Source organism: Monodon monoceros, unplaced genomic scaffold (genome assembly GCF_005190385.1).
Source record: "Monodon monoceros isolate NGI ecotype Baffin Bay Population unplaced genomic scaffold, NGI_Narwhal_1 Super_Scaffold_10, whole genome shotgun sequence".
Classification (NCBI taxonomy): Eukaryota; Metazoa; Chordata; class Mammalia; order Artiodactyla; family Monodontidae; genus Monodon; species Monodon monoceros.
This window is the reverse complement of record NW_021703766.1, coordinates 34,745,823-34,757,078: the sequence shown is the minus strand read 5'-3', so window position 1 is coordinate 34,757,078 and position 11,256 is coordinate 34,745,823.

Genomic DNA, 11,256 nt, shown 5'->3' with positions numbered 1-11,256 from the left:
CCTCTTTTTTCCTGTGTCTTTATCATTCCTAGCTGAATTTGTTCTATACCCCTCTAGTCCCTACCTCCACCGATATATCTTCGTATCAGAACAAGAGGGTCTTCCAAGAATGTAATTTTCATTATGTTGCTTTTCTGGTGACTTTCATTATGTTGCTGTTTTGGTGACTTTTTTTTTTTTTCCCTCCTGGCTGCTTTGTATTGATTACTAGGACCTGTCTCTTCACCATGGCCCCTAGGATCCTGGAATAATATAATTTAAGAAATTAAGACAGACTAGACAGATTCTCAGGAGATTTTATTGATACTTAACCTGCAGCATGTCTTTGAAATTAAGCAGTTCACACCTAAACCACAGAGTCAGGATGGTCTAAGTTATGCTGTGTTAACAAACAGCCCTGGGCCATGTGGGCTGGCAAGGGGCTCTTCTCCACATAGACACTCAGGGAACCAGAGTCACCATCTTCTTGTAGCGGCATCACCTGGACCCCATGGTCCTCTCAGTCTCTAAGGGAAAAGAGAGCACTGGAGAGTGTTCTAGAAGCCAGCTCTGCTCCCGTAATCAGAGCATAAGTTCCCTGAGGTAGGGACTGTGATAAATAAATGCATATTCATCTATTTGTTCATTCTGTGAGATATCCTAGTGAGAGATAGTGTGAAGGTGAAGTTTGGCCAAGAAGTGAGGAAAAACAAATTCTGCCTGTTTTTTCCCACCAGAACCCTGAGGGAAATGAGCAGTGGTAAATGGGAATTGGCCCTTGTCTCCCAATGCAGAACACTCTGGCAAGCTGACCTGGGCAACGTGGACCAACCCTTTTACACAGACTACTATGGAGATGGAGTGGAGTATGGGTCCTGCTTTGCCTATGTGGTCCCTCAGTGTGAAGACTGAAGGCTGAGTTCTTATCGTCGAGAAGGAAGGCTGATTCATTCCATCCCTCTAGAGCCAGAAGACTTACAAGAAGAGCTGGTGTAGAAAGACAGTGCCTGGTACCAGGCTGGCTTAGTCCTGTGCCAGGGCTGGTGCCATGTGGGAGAGGAGGCAGGAGGTGAGGAGAGGGGCTGGATCTCAGCTCCAGTCTCCTTACCCCTCTCACCTACTACAGGGTGTCTCTACCCTTCAGCCCGATAGTGTTCACAGATCTGAGCAGTCCATGGAGATTCCTTCTTCCTGGGCAAGTGAGGAAGAAGGTGGCATGGGGAAAGGGACCTTGAATATGAATTAATTAATTCAAGGCAACATATTAATTAATTTAATTAAAAATTGCATTGAACATCTCCCATGGGTCAAACATTCCTCACAGTTGCCATATCAGAACTGGGGGCAAATAGGAAATACTAATGACATAACAGGCCACGCTTTTTATTTTCCTAATAAAATCTGCATATTTTCAAAATTAAATCTGCTTGGCTGTCACCCACTGGAGTTCAGAGGTAACAACAATGAAGATGATAGGACAGCAGTTGGGTATTGCTTATTCAGGGCTCACTATGTGTCAGGCACAGTGCTAAGTGCAACACACCACTGAATTCTCATAACAAACCAAAAGGCATGGATGTCACTGCACTCCATTCTGTAGGTAGGATGACCGGAGTTCAGAGAGGTGAAGTGGCTCACCTAGCTCACAGTTATAGCAATTATGTGTATAAATAAATAAGGCTGCATGTGTGTATTTAATAATTATGTACAAGGCCTGAAATGCTGAAGTGGCAGGATAAAGAGGCAGATTTCATGGTGGGCTTTGAGAATTCACCTTACATCTGTAGTTTGCTTCCCATGGCTACACACATGAACAGAAGCTCCATAAGGCAGAAATCTTTTTCTCTGTTGTTCCCTAATATTTCTGAACTCCTGGCACTGTGCTTGTCTTGTGGAGGGTACTCGGTGGCTCAGCGTCTCTTCGGTCGTTCCTTTATCTAGTAGTTATATGGTCACATGGGAAAGAGCACTGGGTTGGCAGGTAGAACTGGATTTGAGCTTTGCCCTGACTTACCTTACTAGTTGCATGAACTTGGTCGATTCCTTCAATCTCTGTGAGCCTTAGTCTCCTCATTTGTGGGATGGAGCCATCACTGTTCTGCCTCCCTCTCTGAGCTGCTGTGAGGATTTGATGCCAGTGGGCTGTAAGAGAGTTGTGTAAACCCTAAGATGTTTTATTTGATTAAAAGCCCTGGCTTATCTGGTTGCTTTGGTATAAGGAAGAGTACCTTACAAAGATGACTGCAGCAATGAGGTTTTAATAAGAAGAAACATGGCAAAAAAGAGACAAGACTTGGGCTTGTCCTGGGAGTTGTCAGAGAGTCAGAGTGAGGCATAGTTCAGGGACTGAAAGGGTCCGAGGCCTTTCTACCAGCAAGATTCTTTTGGCCCCTCCACTGGAATTTGTAGATATGCTACCTTCAAGTAATGTAACATCTCACAATATTTGCTTTTACTATTCCTGCTGTTACTGACATCCTTCTTCCCTGTCCTCTGAGTCTCTGTGTACCCTCTACCCTCCAAATATTTTTCTCCTCTGGATGGCTTTTGCTTCTGCATAAATTGAGTTCACTTATAGACCCTGCTGCTTCAGAGCACCCCTCCAGTGTGTACCCTTAGGAATTAGGCTCTGACCACCAAATATTCCTGATCAAATTCCTGAGGGATAGGATCTGACAGGTTCCCATTTTCTCTCTCTCTCTCTCTCTCTCTCTCTCTCTCTCTCTCTCTTTTTAAGCAGAACTTTTCCCTCCAGGACACCTCCTGGGTCAGTGTCCAACCCTGGCTAGGGAATGGGGCTGTGTCTTCTTTGTACTCTGTCATGCACCACTCACTTTTGGGAAATCCAGCCACCATATTGTGAGGGCACTCAAGCAGCCCTGTGGAGAGGTCCATGTGAAGAGGAACTGAGGCCTCCTGCTGACGGCCAGCACCAACGTTCCAGCCATAAGAGCACACCAGTCCGCAGTCAAGCCGTCCCTTGATTTGCCCACAGCTGACATCTTGATTGCAACTTCATAAGAGACCCTGAGCCAGAATTGCCCAGCTAAGCTGCTCCTTGAACTTCTGACTCGCAGAAACTGTGAAAGGAAATAATTACAGGTGATAATGTGATTAATCATGGTGTCACTGCTCACTAGAGGTTACTAGTACTAATATCCCATTTCTCAAGGACCACAGCACTGTTTTCAACAGACCAAGGACAAGATGACCCAACCAATCCCAGAATCCCATCTTTGAGGATCAGCTTCCTAAGACCACTTTCGGTATCAAATATTGGATTAGTCAGAGTCAAGGCAGTAGAAAAAAACCTCACTAGCTTTCTCTATTTTAAATTCTCTCTTTTAAAGGGACTTGAAGGGCAAAAAGGGAATACTGAGGTATCAAAAGGTAGTAACTGCACAAAGCATGGATTATTCTTAAGGCTTGAGAAACAAAGTTAAGAACATGGGGCTATTGGAACCTAGGTTCTTGGAGAAGGGGCCCTATGGAACTGGGACTCAGAACTCTGAGAAGGAAGTGCTACCAGCTGGGGCTGGTGTATCTGAGTGGGTAGGGAGGATGCCATGAGTTTATATCTGGGAGGGCCGGAAGGAGCTTGGAAATGGGACCCACTGTTGTTGCTGAGGGGAAGGGCCATCACTTGGTTGATGCCAACAGGAAACAGCAAAACAGGAAAGAGCAGGTCCTTTTTTACTCCTCCAGCTTTTCAGTCTCCCTTTAGTGCCCTCCATCAGTGGCACTTAACAGGAAGCCAGCTGGCAAAGGAGAAGTGATTTGCAAAGTCTTAGCCCCACACCACAGAGGAGAGTGTAGAAGGGTGGGTTTACTGCTCAGAGCAATAGCTTAATAACCTGAGTACTGGCTCCTGGAGGCCATGGCATCTGTAAGCCCTGAATGAGATGCTTAAGGATAATCCATGACTAAGGGAATTTTACTTAAGACCAGGGCTCCCCTAAAACATTGCCTGGAACCCAAAGACGAGATGATAGGAGAGACTCCCCGCTATTTTGTTTCCTTCCTCCTTCCGCAGGTGGCCTTCTTCACCTCCCTCCTGCTCCCAGCACTGGTGAGAACTCAGCTAAACGGAGGACCACTGGGCTGTGGCTACTTTCTACACACACTGGACCACAGTGCATCCTAATTAGAGCTCTGAAGAGTGCACTGCATGGGAACGTTTTTACGCCATTAAGTAGTATTAGCAAGCTTCCTTTCTTTTTTTAACACTTAAACTTCCTTTTCTCATTAGCACAGTCTTCTGGAGGGAGAGGAAGGGGCAGAAGAGCTAATTAGTGAACTTGGGTGACTGTCTCCTACCTCTAACCTTTCCTAAACATCTTGCCCCTTGCTAGAGGAAGCCAGAGCCTACTTTGTCTTTTGAGAAGCTATCAGAAAACATTTGCAAATAACTGTGATTGCCTTACAGTGGAGGAAGGAAGCACATTTTCCAATTACAGCCTGGGTGATTGCTCCGGCTTGTTTAATTAATGGAGTGGGCATCTGTTTGCTGAGGCCCTTCTGAATGCATTTTCTGGAGTTTCTTAATTAGCTACGAAAAGCTGCAGGTGTGCTGGCAGGGGAGCATGGTGGAGCTGGGATGTCTTCCAGAAGAGAGGATCTTTTTTAATGTAAATATTTAGTTGTATGATGATGAGGTCCACTTTAAAGTTCTCTTCCTATTTGCTCTGTGTGCAGTGGTGTTGGAAGATATATTCGGGTTCCACTTGGATTGTTGACAAAATGAATTGAAATGGAAGAGACCAATTTTCATTATGACAGACACTTGTATGCAGTTAGACCATTACCAGGATGACAAGTTATTCTCGTGCTGTCACGCTGAGACTGCTGTCTGGTTTTTCAGGCAAAAATGCTTGCGAGGGGAGAGGAGATATCACATACTAATTCTGTGCATCGAATTATACATGCTATATGGAGAGACCCATGGCGGGAGTGAGAGGGGCTTTTGGCCTCCTGGTAAGAGGAGATTGTCTCAGCAACAGGGGTGTGTCCGAAAGGTTTACCATCCTCTGACACGGCTCTCTGCCTGTTATTGTTTATGAGAATCAAAGGATGTTGTCTCTTATGGCAGTAATTACCACCTCTGGATCTGAGAGATGATGTTACCTCGAAAACATTCGAGGTTGAGTTAGAGAGTCTGTGATGATACAGCGGGTGGGTATCGGAGGGCACACTCTGATCAACCATAACAAACCATGGCCACGGGCCAGATTTGGGCCACTGTTTCTTAAAGTTTTACTGGACCACACCCACACCCATTAGTTTACGTTTATGGCTGCCTTTACCAAATGGGCAGAGTTGAGTAGTTGTGACTGTATGGTCTTCACAGCCTAAAATATTTACCATCTGGCTCTTTATTGAAAACTTTCCTGATCTCTGAACTGTAGGGATTCTGTGGTCTATTGGATGAAGCTCGGGGAGAAAGACCGCTACTTCTGTGGTCTCCTTTCCAGGCCTCAGTTTGCCGATCTCTGTGATGGGGCTAAACCTTCCTACCCTTTGTGTCTTATTAGACTGCTGTGTGAGGTATAACAGTTGAAACACTGTCTGATGAATTTTTGTATTTTCTCACTAAGAAACACACACTCAGTAATTGAGAAAATGCAACATATGCTTTCATTCTTTCCTTGATGTCCTGTATCCTGTGAACCAAGACTAAGACAAGCGAGGCACTGAAACCAAACTTGTCTTGGATTAGCCCCTCTGCCCTTCATTACTGCTCCCCTCCCACATTTTCTGTAGCATGTGTGGGACGAAGGTTCTTTTTATTCTGGGAGAAAAGGTGCACATGTCTGACTGTACGAATAGCGGTTCATCGCTTCTCTCATGTATGCACCTCCCATTCTACCTCAAGGGTCCTTGTTATTTTATTCCAGGAACCACAAGTGGAGGCAGCTCTATACTGTAGATCTTAATTTTTTAATGTTGAAAACATCTCACAACATTGCCCTTAAGGTTTCAGGTTTGCACTTCTGGGCCAGGGTTAAAATTTGAAGGCAAACTGATTTCAGCAAAGCATCTTGTGAGCATTTTGGCACAGCTTGGTGAGCGGAAGTGATGCCCCTCTTTGACTCAACTCCAGCCACATCCTGGTGTCCATGGAAATAATGCAATTGAGCAGCCAAGGTAGAGAGGCTTGTAGAAGCTGCTATTAACTAGCTAGGTGACCTTCCACAACTCACTTGCCTCTGCTGGGTTTCATCTGCCAATATCTGATAGATATTCTCTAACATCGCTGTCTGTTTAAAAAATTCAGTACGTGGAGACCAGTTCCTATTATCTGGGTAGTGGAACAGTAGTCTCGTCCAACATGCTCATTCCCTTCTAATTCCACACACCCCATTAATTCTGGCCTTTGCCAGGGACCCTTACGTGACAAAGCAAGGTGGGATAAGTTGTTAAGAAGGGGTGTGTGGTCAGGGGTCCCCGCTGGACAGACGCCAGATGTGCACACAACAGAAACTGACTCTTGCAGCCTTAAGGAGAAAAGTGACGTGTTGGGAGGGTAACGGGCAGCTTGCAGGTTCCACAGGAAGGCTGGAGACCAGAGACCAGGGGAGGCTGGGTGGCTGAGGACACAGCCAGTGTTATGCCCTGGAATAAACTGCTGGTGCCTCCACCTGAACTCCTGCTCAGGACTTCGGCTCCTCATCTGTGTGGGTTAGAAAAAGGAGCCTGCTTTGCAACCACGTGTTAGAGGACCAGCTTGGTGAGCAGAGCATGGCCTGGATTCAGCCCCCCACATGTCCTTACCCAGGCAGGGGCCACCCTAGAGCAGGGGTCCGTGGCAGCCCGCTGGACCCACCACTGCTGGCCTCTCAACTCCACTTCTGCGGTCTTTGATGATTTCCATTCAGCCTGCCTGCATTTTTTGTTTCACTACTTATTTATTTATTTAAATTGGTGTATAGCTAATGTACAATATTACGTAAGTTTCAGGTGTACAACACAGTAATTTGTATCCATTTATAGTTATTATAAAATATTGGCTATAGTCCCTGTGCTGTACAGTATATCTTGAAGTTTATTTATTTTATACATAGTAGTTCGTACCTCTTAATCTCCTACCCCTATCTGGCCCCTCCCCCTTTCCCTCTCCCCACTGATAACCTCAGTTTGTTCTCTAAATCTGTGAGTCTGTTTCTTTTTCCTTATATTCACTAGTTTGTTTTCTATACTAGGTTCCACATATAAGTGATATCATACAGTATTTGTCTTTCTCTGTCTGACTTATTTCACTAGGCATAATGCCCTCTAAGTCCATCCATATTGTTACAACTGGTAAAATTTCATTCTTTTTTATGGCTGAGTAATATTCCATTTTGTATATATACCACATCTTCTTTATCCATTCATCTGTTGATGGACACTTAGGTTGCTTCCATATTTTGGCTATTGTAAATAACGCTGCTATGAACATTGGGGTGCATGTATCTTTGCAAATTAATGCTTTCATTTTGTGTGTGTGTCACTGCTTTTAGATTTAGAGTTCTGGGCAAAAGCACTGGCTTACTTTGGCTTACTTTGACTGAGCGTGGCCCAGATCCAAGCTCTGGGGAAGGGGAAATACGTATCCCCTTTGGCTACCATAATGGGGTTTGGGGTCCTGTGGTTTGGGTTCCCCTCAACTTGAAAGAATATTTCCGTGCCAGGTAGGCAAACAAAAGACAACAGTACCACTTACAAACTGCACCAAGTACAGATGTGCAGGTTGTTCACTGCAGAATCCAGGGGGCGCCATTTGCACTGTGGTCTAAATGAAAGGTGCCGCCAGGTTCTGTGCACAGCCGCTTGTACTGTGCGGTAATCAAAACCAGTGCACGCATTCACCTTCTCTTCTCAGCATCCTGTGAATGCTGACCCAGCAGTCCCCAGTTCTCTTTGTCTCCAGAGAACATCACATCAAATTCAGAATTACACGAACATTCTGAATACATCGAACAGGAGCGAGGATTTAATTGCTGGCTCCTTGATGTGACTTGGGTTGAAAGTATGCCAATTGTCGTTCAAATGTTTTCAGAAATACAAAATGACAAATCGATCATTTGTCTGTTTTCAGAGAGCTTGCTTCCGTTAGGTGATCTCTTTTCGACCTTTACAAAATTCAGTTTTCTCTGATCAAAGGAATTTGCTCTGGAAACACTTAGGGATATTATGAAAGAAGTTAATATTTAAACTTGCTGTAGACGTGTTTATATTTAATGTTCACTTTTGAATGCCAACGGAGGGAGAGAGATTTCTAATGATTTTTCTCAGCAAACGTGCCTTCAACAGTTGTCAAGTGTTTGAAAACAGAGTTTAAAAGGAGATTGTTTTTCCTCCAACTATCCTATAAAAATCCTATACATACTGTTCTCTCCTTGGTTGAGCCGTTTATGTTCATTTTCCCGAGTTTAATAACAGAAAATTCTCTTTCCATTATTTTATCTAGAAGCCTATATTCTGACATAAAACCAAGAAGCTTTTCCACTCCTTTCATTTTAGTTTCCTCACTTCTCAAAGAAAAAAGTAGTTCAATTAAATACCGTCTAAGGGCTCCTTCGAGGCAGAGACCTTTGGAAATTGCGCTAACCCTTTAACATTTAGGAAAGCATATTTATAGAAGCAGAATGTCTTTGCAGTATGTGCTTGCTGTTCAGAGAGGCAAAAACTTCCTGCACTCTCCTCTGAAGAATGAAGTAATTCCATTTCAAGGCCGGTCATTAGGAGTAACGGAGAGGCTGCCTGGGTGGAGTCTGGAATGTCACAGGCCCATCAGACCAGATTCATGTTTAGGTTTTAAATTAACTACAAGGGAAGTGTCCACTTCCACTGGTTCAGGGGAGCATCAGAGTGAAGATTTGGGGGGGAATCTCTGAAATCACAAGAAGAAATTTCCTCCATGCTAAGGGGTGGGGGGGGGGGAGAGTACCATATCCATCCTCTCATTTATCTAATTCAATGATCCATCCATCGATTGATTCATCCATCCATCCAACGATCCTAGCATTTATTCAGTACGTATTTAATAAGCACTTACTCTGTACCAGTGTGTACCAGATGCCATATGTGAATGCTACAGAGAATAGAGAAACTTAGAATGCCAGAGAAACAGATTCAGGAGCAGAAAGGGATAATAGTGAATAAGGGAAGGCAGGAGGGCAGAGTGGGTGTGAGTCGGTAGCAAGGGGAGTAGGCCAAATGTATTTTATGTTAGCATTTTAAGCTCTTTCAGATTCACTCTTCCATTATTTTATGTGGATTCTCTGCTGTGTAGAATTTCCATGGCCAAGTGCATTCTTCTTGCATGAATTCATTTATTCATTTAACAAATATATATTAATACAGGGACTGTGTCAGGTCTTGGGTATACAGTAGTAGACAAGAAAAGACACACTCTCTGGTCTTATGGAGTTGACAGTCTAGTGGGAAACAAATACACCTAGATAAATATCTATTTATAATTGTAATATGGGCCACAAAGGAAAAGTAAAAGTTATTAAAATACAATAAAATAAGTCAATAATATGGTGTCTGGCACACAGTAAGTTCTCATTGGATCATTGGATGGGTAGATCAATGGATGGATCGTTCAATTAGGATGGAATGCTAGGATCATTGGATGGGTAGATCAATGGATGGATCATTCAATTAGATAAATGAGAAGATGGATATGGTACTCGCCCCACCCCCTTAGCATGGAGGAAATTTCTTCTTGTGATTTCAAAGATCTCCCCCCAAATCTCCAGCCTGATGTTCCCCTGATGCAGTAGAAGTGGACACTCTCCTTGTAGTTAATTTAAAACCTAAACATGAACCTAGTCTGATGGGCCTGTGACACTTCAGGCTCCATCTGAGAGACTTTATTGGGGTTGGGGGTCAGAGAAGGCATTCTGAGCAATTAGATGTATAAATAGGGGTTAGGTGGGAGAAAGCAGGGCAAGAATGTTCCAGGCAGAGATAACAAATAGCTTGTGTGAACGTCCTAGGGCCAGAACGGAGGGCTTTGTCAGCTGGGCAGGGAGGAGATTGGCTTTCTTTATAAGACGAATGGGGTGGCAATGAGGAGTTGAAGAAGGGCGCAGCTCACGGTGGAAACCCTGACATAGAAACATCATGGATCTTGGATATTTCTGTCCATTTGTGGCTGATGAGCTCTCTCCCTGGTGTCCAAGCTAGACACAGGGTGACAGCTCTAACAATTCATATGTGTGTTGTGTTTTGCAAATTAGAGTTTCATCACTTTTGAAATACACGATGTGAAAAAGCTCCATTGAATGAAGAAACCATTTGCATTGTCACAGGAAATTTCAACATTCAAAAGAGCCATTCAATTCTAGAAGAATAACTTTAACAATTTTGGAATTGTTGTAAAGATAATCTAAAAATTTCCTCACTACCTGTGCATATACAAATTTTCTCATGGATGGCGAATACCAAGACTTTGAAGAAATAATCATTAACAACTCATTATCAGGAATTGTGTATGGCCATTTCAAGCATAAAATGTAATGCAAAAAAAGTTATATTCACCAAAACAAGCCCAAGTTTCTCCATTAAAATATTAAAAAAGATTTTAAAGGGAGGGTTTGTCAAATTTAATAATAAACATGTTCCCTAAATCTTTGCATATTATAATTATATAACATTAAGAAAAGAAAATGAAGTTTTCGCCAAATCCTATATAGATATTCCTAATTTTCCTTCAGTTTACCCCTGGGTGCCATACACATATTAACATTTTCTACATGTGCCAAGATGTGCAAAAGGCAGGGAAGTGCCCTTCCGAACCAAAAACAGCACCAGTCTGACTTGTGTTCTAATCAATTCAAGAAGCAGCTAAGCCCTGGCTGGCCTGATATGGCCTCACAAATCCTCTTTGAATGTCAACATTCTTCTGAGTAGAAAGTTCTCAACCTGTGAGCTTAGACGATGAGTCAGTCATAATGGACTAAGTTATGCTGCATAACAAACAACCCCCAAATCTCAAGTTTTATTTTTCTACTATAGTACATGGTGCTTGCAGATTGGGCACGGGGGGAACTCTGCTCACTGTGGATAAAAGAACTCTGGAAGGTTTTGCACCCATGATTAAACGCTCTGACTTCTGCTCAAACAGCTGCCTGGAACTATTTACAAGGTCCCATCCAGCCATAGGTGGGCCAGAAAGTATGCTTCCAGTGTGTGCCCAGACAGTAGAGAGCCAGGACTCGTGGGTGAGCAGCCCCGTGTACTCCCACGTGTGGTTTCTTTGAGTGGTCCTGGTGACGGCTACTGTCA